Source organism: Equus asinus, chromosome 30 (genome assembly GCF_041296235.1).
Source record: "Equus asinus isolate D_3611 breed Donkey chromosome 30, EquAss-T2T_v2, whole genome shotgun sequence".
NCBI lineage: Eukaryota > Metazoa > Chordata > Mammalia > Perissodactyla > Equidae > Equus > Equus asinus.
In genome coordinates this window covers 10976069-10990379 of record NC_091819.1, presented here as the reverse complement: position 1 = coordinate 10990379, position 14311 = coordinate 10976069, and positions in this window count along the sequence as shown.

The window sequence follows — 14311 nt, the reverse complement described above, 5'->3', positions numbered from 1 at the left end:
GGTTTGATGACGGGTGTGTGGGTCCACGCCCAGCATCTGAAAGCAGGTCGCCAAAGCAGAGCACGCAAACTTAACCACTGTACCACTGGCCAGCCCCTGAACATATGTTTCAATAACTGAATCAACAGAATAAAAACGAACTTAAATCTTTCAACGTTAGGTAGATGCATGTCATCACAGCCTTAAAGAAAATGAGACTGGCCCCATCTAGAAATACTTGATATTAAGTAAATATGTCCAAAGACTAGAAAATACTTCAAAAATCCTTGGCTCACCATAGGCAAAAGTAGATTAGTAGTAGTCCTGTGGAGTTCTATTTTCATAAGTATAGATCGTATTTGATCAAACCATGTGATACACAGGTACAAAATCTCACGTTCTCTAACCACTGACTGTGTCAAATCACTCCTGGAAAAAGTAGTCTTAATTCAGACACATTTTGGTGTCATATCTTCCTTTCTGTAATCACCTTAACCAAGAGTAATACATTTTTTTAAAAAGAGTGTTAGAACAATTACATGTGATGCTAGGTACTCAAATGGTAGGCTGACACTTGGGAAAGTGACATAAACACACAAATTATAGCAATATAGAGTCATTCAGTATAGAAAAAACAAGCTTATGTATTAAAATAATCACTATGTTTTATATGTTATTACAGCAGCACAAGGTAACTGATGGCCATTTTGATTACTTAGTATACTTGTATAAGAAATTTAGAAAAATCTCCATCAAAAAAATTATAGCAAAACGGTTTGAGGCCATAAAGGGGTATAAGGTTTGCACTTCTAGAAAATATTCTTATAAAAAAACTATTTAGTTCCTGCTAAGTCACTGAATAAATGATGCATTTGTATATTTTGTAAATTGCAAATTTTGTGCCCATTACGTGAAAATACATTAGCGTAGTTAGCTATGCAACTGGAGGATGCATTGGAGACAAGGTAATGCATAGGATACACGACTATATTGGAATAAAAGCTGAACAAAAATTTTTAAAAGACCTTACAGGGACGGATTCAAAAGAGAGATAAATTTCTTTCTTTCTTATGTGACGTGTTGGATGGGTATGTAGGATCTGCACAGAGTATTCATTTCAGAAACAGTTACAGGCTCTGCCATCCTTGCAGCTTGATTTTCTGGGTAGCTCCACTGATGACCACTCACAGGCAGGCAGGAAAGTCAGAGTGAGCTCAGGCCAAGTTTCCTCAAAGCAGGTGAGATGGGAGTCACCAATAGGATTTCCATTCACATTTCATTGGTGAGAATTTAGAAACACAGCCACATTTACCTAAAAGCGAGGCAAGGAAATGACATCTATTTGGGAAGCTTTGTACCTAGGGAAAAGCAGAAGAGGAATTTGAAAGAATGAACAAGTATTGTGATAATATGTCCCAGGATACATTATTTAAGAGCTGAGAAATGTTGAAGAGTTTGAAAATGATTTGTAATTATGAAATTTCTATAAATACACTGAATGTCCTATGGGATTATGATTTCTAAAACAGCTTTTATTTAGAACACATTTATACTTACAGAAAAATTATGAAGATAGGACAGTTCCTATATATCCCACTCCCAATTTCCCCTATTATTAGCATCTTATATTAATATGGTACCTCTGTTATAATTAATAAATATTGTAACATTATTATTAACTAAAGTCTGTACTTTACTCACCGTTTCTTAGCTTTCACCTAGTGACTTTTATTCATTGCTGGTCTATAAAAAAGAATTGACTTTTTTATATTAACCTTGTATCCTTGCTCTGCTAGGGCATCGCAAAACTCTGTGGCAATGAGCACTCCTAGTGCCCAGATGTTGATTTCTAATACCATGCTCCAATAAAAGGAACTAGAGCTCCTTGGAGAAATGATTGATCCTCAGACTAGGAGAGGAAATATATGTGAGTTGGAAGCATCTTGTAGTGACAGAGAGTGATAACGTGATCAACAAACAAAATCAAAACCCCCTTCATAGTGATATATTAACGGGACATGGGAGTCAACTTGAAAAGCTTTCATTAGGACAAGCTGGAAAATTCAAACACAAAATAAGTAAAGTAGTATCAGGTAATAACTCAAAATAAATATCCATAATTCCATACTGATACAAATAAATGAAGGACAAAAGCCATACCTCCCATGCAGGATTGCAATTAATTTTTGTGGCTTTTATACTTTCAAAGAGGTACAGTGTAACTCCCCAGTCCTTCAATGTGGGGTGAATGCAGTGACTTCCTTTCAAAGAGTACAACAGGGAGAGAGGAAAAAATAGTCAGTTTACAGAGCAGAACTTTGACAAACACTACTTCAGTTAGGTCATCAAGGCCAACATCAACAGTGACAATTCATGTGGATAGTAGGTACCTTTTACATTATAGGATAAATGGCTCTGTGTGGTCTTTTCCCAAAAACACCTAGCCCCAGTCTAATTATGACAAGAACATGTATTCCACTGTCATTGGATGGAGTATCCTATAAATGTTGATTAGAACAACTTGACTGACAGTTGCTCAGGTCAACCATATTTTTACTAATTTTCTGTCTGCTTGATCTATTAATTACTGAAAGAGGGATACTGAAATCTCAAACTATAAAAGATTGGTCTATTTCTTATTTTAGTTCTATCAATTTCTGCCCTTCGTATTTTGATGTTCTGTTCTCAGGTGCATACACGTTGAGGTTTGTTACATCTTCTTGGAGAATTGGCTACTTTTTCATTGTGTAATGCCCATGTTTATCTCAGATGGTCTTCCTTGTTCTGAAACCTGTTTCGTCAGCAGTTAATATAGCTACTCCATCTTTCTTTTGATTAGTGTTAGCATGGAATATCTTTTTCAATTCCTTTACTTTTAAGCTTTCTGAACTTTTATATTTAAGATGATTTCTTTTAGGTGACATATCGTTGAGTCTTTTTTATGGATTATCACAATCTGACTTCTAATTGGTGCATTGAGACCACATTTAAATTGGTTATCAATATGCTTAGACTAATATCTACTATATTTCTAATCATTTTATTTTAATTTTATTCTTCTTTGTTTCTGTTTTTTACTGTTTCTGCCTTCTCTGGTTTTAATTGAGCATTTTTATTATCCCCTTTTATCTCCTTTTTTAGCATATCAGTTATACTGTATATTTATTTTTAGTGGCTGCTCTAAGGTTTGTAGTATACATTTTTAACTATCTTAATGCCAACTTTAGCACTATACAACGTTGTATTATTTCAGGTACCTTATAACAGAGTATCCCAATGCCTTCCTTTCATCTCTTATTGCTGTCACTTATTTCACTTATATATATATATATGCTATAATTACCCACCATATTGTTGCTCTTAATACATTAAACAGTTATCTTTTAGATCAATTAACAATAAGAAAAATAGATTATTTTACTTTTATTTATACTTTTATCAATGCTTTTCCTTTCTTTACATAGTTCAAGTTTCTGACCCATATAATTTTCTTTCTCCCTGAAGAACTTTTTTCAAACATTTTTTTGTAGGGCAAATTTGCTGGAATCCATTCTCTCAAGTTATTTTGTTTGTTTTGTTTTTGTGCCTTTTCTCTGAGAATGTCTTTTTCCTTCCTAGACTTTTTCTTTTTGAGGAAGATTAGCCCTGAGCTAACATCTGCCACCAATCCTCCTCTTTTGCTGAGGAAGACTGGCCCTGAGCTAACATCTGCGCCCATCTTCCTCTACTTTATATGTCAGATGCCTGCCACAGCATAGTTTGATAAATGCAAGCCATAGCAAGACAGTGCATAAGTTTGCACCTGGGATCTGAATGAGCGAACCCTGGGCCGCTGAAGCAGAACTTGCAAACTTAACCACTGCACCACCAGGCTGGCCCCCCTTCCTAGTATTTTGAGAGACGATTTAACTGAGTGTAAAATTCTGAGTTTTTTTTTCTTTCAAAATTTTAAACATTTTACTCCTCTTTCTTCTTTCTTGCATAACTTAAGACTAGAAGTCTGGCTCTTCCTCAGTTAAGGTATTTTTTCCTCTGTCTGCATTTGAGATTTTCCCTTGGTCTTTGGTTTTCTGCAGTTCAAATATGATATGTTTAGGTGTAGAATTTTTGATATTTATCGTATTTGGTATTTTCTGAGCTTTCTACATCTGTGGTTTGCTGTCTGTCATTGATTTTGATGAGTTCTTTGTCATTATTCAAATATTTCTTTTGTCTCTCTTTGTCTGTTATTGTGATTATGTGTATGTTACAACTTTTGGAATTGTTCCATCGTTGTACTAGTTTGATAGAGCTGCCATAATAAAGTACCACAGACTAAGAGGCTTAAAGAAGAGAAATTTATGGGGACCAGCCCGGTGGTGCAGCGGTTAAGTGCACATGTTCTGCTTTGGTGGCCCAGAGTTCTCTGGTTTGGATCCCGGGTGTGGACGTGGCACTCCTTGGCAAGCCATGCTGTGTTAGGCGTACCATGTGTAAAGTATAGGAAGACGGGCATGGATGTTAGCTCAGGGCCAGTCTTCTTCCAAAAAAAAAAAAAAGAGAAATTTATTTTCTCACAATTCTGGAGGCTAAAAATCTCAAATCAAGGTGACTATAGGATTGGTTTCTTCTGAAAACTCTCTCCTTGCCTAGTAGGTGGCTGCCTTCTCCTTGTGTCCTCACATGATCTTCACTCTATATGTTTGTGTCTTAATCGCCTCTTTTTGTAGAGACATCAGTCATATTGGATTAGACTCCATCCTAATAATCCTCATTTTAACTTAATTACCTCTTTTCAGGCCCTGTCTCCATCTACAGTCACATTCTGAGGTACTGGTGGACATCACCATGTGAATTTGGGGGGTACACAATTCAGCTCATAATAATAGTTCTTGGATATTCTATTGTGGGTTTTTTTCATTCTTTCTTCCCCCCCCCCCGCTTTTCAGTTTGAAAAACTTCTATTGACCTATCTTTAAACCCATGGATTCTTAGATTCCTTCCTCAACTGCATACAATATACTGATAAACTCATCAATGGTATTTTTCTCTTCTGTTAGGGTATTTTTGTTTTCAATCATTTCCTTTTGATTCTTATTAGAATTTCGATCTCTCTGCTTACATTACTAATGTGCTCTTATATGTTGTCCTCTTTTTTTATTAGCATCTTTAATATATTAATAACAGTTATTTTAAATTCCCTGTCAGAAAGTTCCAACATCTTTTCTTTCCTCCTTGGCAAGCTTGTAATTTTTTTGTTGAAATGTAGACATGTTGTATTGAGTACTAGAAACAGGTACATATGCCTTAGCGAGAGTGGAGATGTCAATTTGGCTAGCAGTTGGACTGTGTTTAATGTCTGCTGTAGCTTTAGATGCCAGAGGCCTCAAATTCCTCTTGCTTCCTTATTTTTGTTTCTCCTGTTCACTTTGCTCCCTCAGTACACCCTCACAGAAAGAGCTGACAACTCGCAGCTGTTTCACCTGTGATCCACTGCTGTCATATTGGAGCCCACTGCTGTGGTAGTAAGGTATGGGGGAAAGAGGGGAAGCATTCCATAATCTTTTGATTAAACAGTTCTCTTTTAGTGGATCCCTGGCTCTGCCTGTGACCGAGTGTTTATCTCTAGTAGTATAGTTTCTTTGCCACCCTTTTCATGAGACAAGAAGTCTAACGGGAACTAGAATAAGCAGAGTGCCCTTCCATGGTGGAATAAACTTTGGTAAAGGCTTTTTCCTTTGAGAGTAACCCTTTGTTATGGAGAAAGTTCTGGGCAGATTTCACAATGATTTCTTTTTCTTCTCTCTGTCAGACCTATCTGGTCATCCTTTTTGATCTTCACCATGAGAACCTGTTGGACTTCTTAAAGGTAAAATTCACAAAAGTTGCAGGGGAGGCTAGAATGCGGCCGGGAGATTCTCAACATTGTGCTGGACCAAACTCAGCACCCAGCAATTCATCAAAATTACCATTTAGGTGCTCCCATCAGTTTAAGGCTCCAGCAGTTTCTGTTCCAGATAAGCATATCTTGGCTGTTATTCTCTGAATTTATCTTTTTCTCCAGATTTGGGGTTTGTGGTTTGATCTGAAAACTCAGTTCTCTAACAGGTTCAATAAAAGTGACTGATTTTTAGTTAGTTCAGTTTTTTTCTTAATGTGTGGAGAGTAGTGATTACTTCCAAGCTCTTTATATGTCAACATTGAAACCGAAAGTTGAATTATGATGCTTTATTTTGTATATTAATACATTATTATTTTATTGCATATATTTTGCTATAATTTGTTACATAAAATTAAATTATCATCATATTTGATTGAGAGGACACTGCATGATTTTATTTTTAAGGAGTTTAAAAGATTCCATCAGCTTTCTGTGTGAAATTAGATGTTTATTATAGCCAATGTTTAATTATATAAAGTAAACAGGATGGAAGCAAAGCATAGAAAATAAATTTCTGAATTATGGTCAAATTTTATTAGTATAGTTCCAGTAGCCCTTTCATTACAGATACAAAAGCAAAAGAGTAAAAGCTCCCACCACCCCACCCTTTTTCTTTCGTTCTTTTTTTTTTTTTTTTTTTTTTTTACTGTACTGAGATTCCTAAGAGCAGGGATCACATTAAAAATCCTTTATATGCTCAACACCTTCCACAGTCTCTGATACATATTAGCAAATGTTTATTTGATAAATTAGAAAGCAATTAAGTACTGATAGAAATAGAATGACTTAAATGCAAGAAAAATAAATAGCAATAATCTGGAAAGTGAATGATCATCAGGGCCTTGATGCTCTATAGTAAGCTGAATTAATGTCAAATAATTCAATCAAATTTTGAAGATGGAAGATGTTAGAATTTTAAAAATTAAAAGCAAGTGAATATTTTGTCATTTTAAACTAAATTTATACTATTAAAATTCATAACAGAATCTTTCTAGAAAAAAATCACAGATGGTACTGAGGCAAACTGAATAGTAGAAATCTGTTGTATGTTTTTTCCCCCATTTTTCTTTTTTTGAAGCTCAATCCAATATTAAATAATAATGACAAAACAATATTTGAGTTCATTTAGTGGAGTATCACTCTACAATCCACTTCTTGCTATTTTTCTGCCTCATCTCTTTCCATTTTCTGGTGAAGCTGAATGCATTTGTGATTGGTACACCTGATAGAGATTTCTGCTATTTCAAAAGAAAATAATGATTACATACAATGTAAATTAGTGAGGATGTTTTTATTAGAAAGAGGCATTTATTAAAGTATTTGTAATTTTACCATAGCAGATAACAAACTAGTTGGTAAAGATTTGGGGGATCAGAGAATATGAAAATGAATTACTATATAATATACACTACATAATGTGTATGTATTTTATAAGTTATCTTATTACTTGTTAGAATTTTTCTGACCAAATGAAACACAACAATATAATACCCTAGAGTGTAGAATTCTTCAAATCAGGAGGATCATAGAGAGTTTTCATAAGTATAATTGAGACAAAACATTTAACACACTCATACTTCCTCACATTTAATAAGTAGAACACTTTTTAAGTATTTTGTTTTATCTCACATATTTTACCACTATAATCATCGACATTTAAATGACAAGTATAATGTTTTTTCATTAGTCAATATTTACAAAGATTTCTTTTAGAGAAAGATATGCTTTTATATTTATTGATGGTATATATAGTTATTATATAGATATTAGAGAATCTGAAAATCCAGAAAATTATTTGGCATGGCTAAATTTTATTTAAAAAAATACAAAAGTGCTATTATTTTTTTTTAAGTATTGATGCTGCTGGCCTCTCTTCCCTTAGTATCTCAAAGTGGAGGAGGATTGTCTGCTGCAACTGCAAGAATTAGCAAGTGTCAACCACTTATGTTGAAAGAATTATATAATAAAACAACCATTATGGTAATTTTGGTTTTCTGCCAAAATTATTTTATTTAAAAAATTAAATGTGTTAGCTCTTTCGTATGAAACTCAAGGAAGTGAATTTCTTGAAAAAGTCACTCATTTTCCATACTCTTCTCTTTTGTTTTGGGTTTTTGAGATGGTTCTTAAAGGAAGGACATCTAAATTTATATTTGAAATATATGTTTGCATCATCATCCTTTATTAAATATTAAAAGATGAAGCGTATTAGATGAATAATGCGGAGCTCTTGCAGTAGAATCAGCCATATGTTGTGGATATAATGACCAATGGATACTATTTAGAGGATTGAATGATGACTAAATTTAGAAGAAAAAAAGAATATTACTCATTTTATAGTGTTGACTCTTAGCTGTGATGATTTCAAATTTACTATAATATAAGCATGTACAAGGTTAAAACGGTTACAAATAAGAATAATTTTTATAGAATCTTTAAATTCAGAACCACCTTTCCGCATCACTCATTCACTGATTCCCCAGTTACTGGACTTATAAATTACACTACGTACTAGAAACTTTGACTTCAAGCTTGTCAATAACTGTACATATTACAGATTTCAAAAAAGAATATGAATATGTATGATTTCTGCTTTCTAAGAATCTACAATCTAATAGATCTATAAAAAATTAAGTACAGTAAAATATTATTTTTACCTTGATGCAATTGGAGCGTAAAAGGGAATGGTCCATTTTACTAATGAGAAGATGAAGAATAAATTCAAATTTATTCAAATATGAGATAATTTTTCATCTGACTCATGAATGAGAATTATTATTTTCCTTTTAGAAGGCAATCAAGGACGGAGGATGGAAGAATGTTGCAGGTAGAAGACATGATGCTGCATAAGAAAATGTCTGGAGGCATGTAAGAGCATGCCACCTTCTCACTGAAAGCACTTTTATGTGGGTAGATCATAGGTTGGTGTGAAATAAATACTTCGGAAGCGGAGGATAGGGAAATAGACAAGCACTAAATTAAGAAAGGAATTACATACCAATTAAAGAGTTAGATCCCTATTCTGTAGAGAGATATGTAACATTTCCATTTTAAAAGGTTTGTAATTTAAAAGTTCACCTTGGTGACTCAGTGGAGGATGGATTGGAAAAATATCAAGAAGAATTAGAGGAAGAAGATAAATCGTGGACTTCCATCAATATAGCAGACTCAGCAATTTGGGGAAAAAACTCCCTACCAAACACTTAAAACTGACAAATTAAATAAACAAATATTTGACTCTTTTTAAGCAGAGCTAACAAGTAAGAAAGCAAAAGAAGTCATCAGAGCCCCCAAATTAAGTAGAAATTGAAAAGCAGAGGCTGGTATCAACCTTGGGATAACAGAGGAAGTGTGGGCAGGATGATGATGGAGGCTCATGAACAATTGGAGCCTTGCTAACCAACTGGTTCAGATTTTAACCACCATGTAAGAACATTAGGAGAGGCCTTAAAATATTTAAATGGATAATAAAGATAATGAACATACACAAACAGCAGCTTATAAAATGCATACAAAGAGGTTCAACCAAGATGGCAGGATGGTCTCCTACCTAGAAAAAGTCACTTCATAGATGAGGCTGCTCAGATGAAACAAGAAGAGTGAGAGGACCACACCACAGAGGCATACTGTCAAAACCATCCATTGGCTACATGTGATGACTGAGCCCTAGAAATGTGGCGAGTCCTAACTGAGATGGGTGTAAATGTAAAGCATATACTAGATTTCTTAAGACTTGGTACCAAAAAATAATATAAAATATCCCTTGATAATGTTTCATGTTTATTACATTTAAAATTATAACATCTTAGATATTTCGGTTTAATTAAAATATGTTAAAGTATCTCTCTCCTTTTTTCTTCTACTTTTAAAAAAATACAGCCACAAGAAAATTGGAAATTACACAATGGGCTTGCCTTTGTGGCTTAAATTATCTTTCTATTGGACAGCTCTGTCCTAGGGAATAACCTTTTAACATTAGAGATCCCCCCATTGATCAGTGGTATTATTTTCTGTTGATAGTGTTAACTTCCTAAGCCACTAGAATTTAATTTGCTCTTTGGTTTTGCTTTAAGATAAAAATTTGGTTATTGAATTCCCTTTTCCAAAGAGAAAATCAAATGCCCCAGCCTTTATGAACCACTTTCCCTTGAAGCATTTAAAATGACAATTTTATCCTAAATGCCATTTTCACACCTACTACACTATATTTCTGGATATGATATTTTTCCACCACTTACACTTTTTAATGTCTATTGATGGACAGCCACTAATCAGTTTTATTTTCAAATTGATTTGTTTGTTCACACATTGTTTCTCCAAACACAGCTTTAAATTACTGTGTTATGTTTATAATAATAAAAGATTCCATTAAGATCTTGTTTAATTGGAAGCAAACTTAAAAATTATTTTGGGATACAGGCTACATCTTTTACACTATTGAACCAATCTTCTGAAAGCATTATATGTATTTCCCAAACTGTCAGTTTAGTTTTGAATTTTTCTTTGTAATCATTTTATGAAATTTATTTTCTATATTTGTCTAGATAAGCTCCTGCCCTTTATATTACAGTTTCTTCTTTTGCATTAAGACTTTCCAACTTACAGTGAGAGAAATATCCAACTGTGTTAGAAATAATGATCTAATAGCGTATTTTTTGCTGTAAAAATGAAGAGCCTCTTTTGTTCCACCACAAACTCGTCACTAGTGGTTCATTTAGAAGCATTGTATACATTTATTACTCTTATTTTTATAATAGTTTTAATATTAATTATCCTAGGTCTCTCAAATACTATGTATATATAATCTACATAAACATAGAGTATATTCACTCTATAAAGGAGTTTTTCCTTATTTTTTCCATTTTAATGATTTGGAATGGGTACATTTTAAAGAATCTGCCTATGTTACTATAAAACAGCAAACAAAATTATATTTCAACATCAAGCAGGTAAGAAATACTTTAAATACTTATATGTAAAATGATGATATTGATTTCAGTTTTCCATAGTAAATAATTCATTTTTAAATGTATTATTGTTGGGACCGGCCCCATGGCCTAGTGGTTAAGTTCACATGCTCCACTTTGGTGGCCTGGAGTCCTCCTGTTCAGATCCTGGGCGCAGACCTACACACGGCTCATCAAGCCATGCTGTGGCAGCATCCCACATATGAAGAGCTGGAATGACCTACAACTAGGATATACAACTATGTGCTGGGGCTTTGGGGAGAAAAAGAAATAAAAGGAGGAAGATTGGCAAAAGATGTTAGCTCAGGGCTAATCTTCCTCACCAAAAAAAAAATATACCTTAAAAAAAAGTATTACTATTGACACTTTGAGTGTTATATTCTGTATTATTGATAAAAAACTTTTTATGAGCCCATTTTATCTTATTTATTCATTCTTGCAATTTTGAAGATCCTTTCAGGACTGTTTTATGCCCATAATAATGCTGGCTGGAGGGAGAGACAACTTGGAAACCTGTGGTAAGGTCACTATCTTTTTTCCTTTCTTGTTTTGTTTTTTTGAGGAAGATTAGCTCTGAGCTAACATCTGCTGCCAATCCTCTGTTTTTGCTGAGGAAGACTGGCCCTGAGCTAACATCTGTGCCCATCTTCCTCTACTTTATATGTGGGACGCCTGCTACAGCATGGCTTGACAAGCAGTGCCATGTCTGCACCCAGGATCTGAACCGGGAAACCCTGGGTCACTGAAGCAGAACGTGAGAACTTAATTGATGTGCCACCAGTCGGGCCCTGTAAGGTCACTACCTTACCTCAAAACCCTTGTATTCAATTTACTTTCAGAATAGCGTTTTACTCATCACCAGTACTGCGTATGTATTTAATTAATCAAGTAAAATGTAGTATAGTTATTATGTGATAGTTATACTGTATAATGATCGAATGAAATAGTACTTCCCATTAAATGATTAGTCTGATTGCCAGTACATGACATAATTTCAAGTGTGGAATTTTTGCTTTGGGTTGAATTTGATTTGTATGTACTAATTTTCCACGCCTGGTTGCATGTCCTCAATATCAAGTGATTTGACATAGATATTCTCATTGATCAGCCATTAGTTCATTAAAATAGCTAATTTTGCCTTCATGTAAAAAAATGGAGATGTAAAAATTTCCAGCTAAATGGTATTTACCAAATATGAAATATTATGGGGTGATTGAATTATAATTTACATTTCTATCTCTAGGCTTTCCTAATCAGGTAGATGGAAGAGAGGAGAATGGAATGTCAACAGCAGTGAACGGACATGGCAAAACGTCAACTCTCAGGTTTTCAAAATTCAGCTGATTGCACTATCATTGCCCACTTATGACCCGAGAGAAAATGGAATTTTGGTAAAGGATTATTATTCTAATTATATGATCCAGGCACCAAATCACAATGAGATTGTTAACACAGTTTCTCTCAGCTGGATTCATTTAACATGTTCATTTCAGTTGTCACATTGATTTGGGAGATTTAGATGCAGTTTCTTAAAATCTTAAGCCAAATTTATTACTTAAAAGTTGTATTTTCTACTAGGTTTCCAAAACTTTCCAATTTCCTTCCAGCTGAGGTTCTATATTCTATAATACCCACTTTAGCAAATATATAGTTTTATTTTGTTCTCAAATTGTTTCAAATGGCTTATTTTCTTCAAATGAATAAATTTTAGGTCTATTTATACTGAAGAGATCATAAATATCTTCCACAATAAAAGAAAGAGTCTCATTTACAAAAAAGGGACAAATGTGATAGAGGGTAGTCCAGGGTCCTGGTTACTTACAAAATACTTCTTCACAAAAAAAAAAAATAGAAGAAGAGGAAGAAGAGAGGAAATTAATATTCTTGCATTATTTAAATGCAGTTAGGGACCACCTGCTATTTCAGCATTTTGTTTTTTTGGAGCTAATTGTGATCATTTGAATACTGATTTAACTGGCTAAAAATCAATTTGAAATTCCAGTATAGGAAGGTAAGTCAAAGGATGATAATCATCAAAATAGCTAGAGTAGTAAGAGATGTTCCTGGAGAAAATGTATTAATAAATTTTCGATTTTCAGAATTTCCAGTTTCATTGAATTTATTAAGTTCAATTAATTCCTAATTTAGAGACCTGAATTAGTAATATTAAGAAAGCAATCAAATACCCTGTATTTTAAACTATGATTTGACATATACATCTCTCAATATTTTGCTCTAAATAAGATTTTGATGGCAAAGTTATTTTTATTAAAAATTCTCAAGTTCCCAAAGCAATAATGAGCAAAAGTGTCTGCATATAGACCAATTTAGAAAAAATGAAATGTTTATGGGCTGCATTTTTTCCCATACATTGGAAAACATGTATTAAATTAGATCTTTTTGTCTATTGCTTATTGGATACTAATTAACAGCTGGTAATATATGGGGAACAGAAATATACAATATGTGTTGATCGTTTATTCTTTAGATCTGTATAGCACTTTAGAATTTGCTGGGTATGTTTATTTACATTGTAGTATGTTATCTTACACACAGCAGTCAGAGAAAGGCATTCACATTACTTCACTTTCGGGGGAAAGTGGACTCACAGATATAAAGGCTTCAGACTGTGTTACCAAGACAACTGGAAATAAGATAATTTGATCCTATCCAATGGATAGGATTTTTTGCGCCAACACCTGCCAGGCACAAGAAGTCCCAGGATAAAACCCTAGGTGTGTACTTCCTTACCTGTGGCTGGAGGCTCTTCTCTCTCACAAGCCAGCCAGGGCAGAGCGAGCTGAGCAATAAAAGTCGCACAGCTGACAATTTCCTTACGTTCCAGGGGATGGTTGTCGTTCAGAGGCCATTGGTCACCATGCATGTTGCTCAGTGGGTTTCTGGGTCTCAGAGGCTCTGGACAGCTGGGCCTCCAAGACTTTTCTGGAAAAAGTCCTAGTGGCAATTCTGACTTTTACAGCAAATGTATTGTCTATATTTGCTAAGCTTGGTCATTCTGTGGATGATTGATTTTGGATGATAAATTCTGGTTTTATTTAATTGTTTAGGTATATTACGAAGGTATATGTTTCCTAATGAGTTAGACCTGAATTTCATAAGTGATTCTGGTTTCACCATGAGACTTGCAGTGATGAGATTAAATACACAAATAGGACATTCATTTAAACCTCAGTGGTGTAGTAAAAAGAGGGTAGATCCATTCTAGAAAAGTCTGTGTTGGAACCTTGGTCGTTCAGCTTTTCGGTTTATAATCATAGGGAGTTTGACAAACCACTCTGAGCCAGTTTTTTTTTTCCACCAAGAAAGCGGGAATACTACTCCATAACCTAGTGTTGTACATAAAGCAAATATCTGCTATGATACCAGAAAGACAGTGTCTAATAAATGTATATATTTTCTTTTTTTTTTTAAATATTGGCACCTG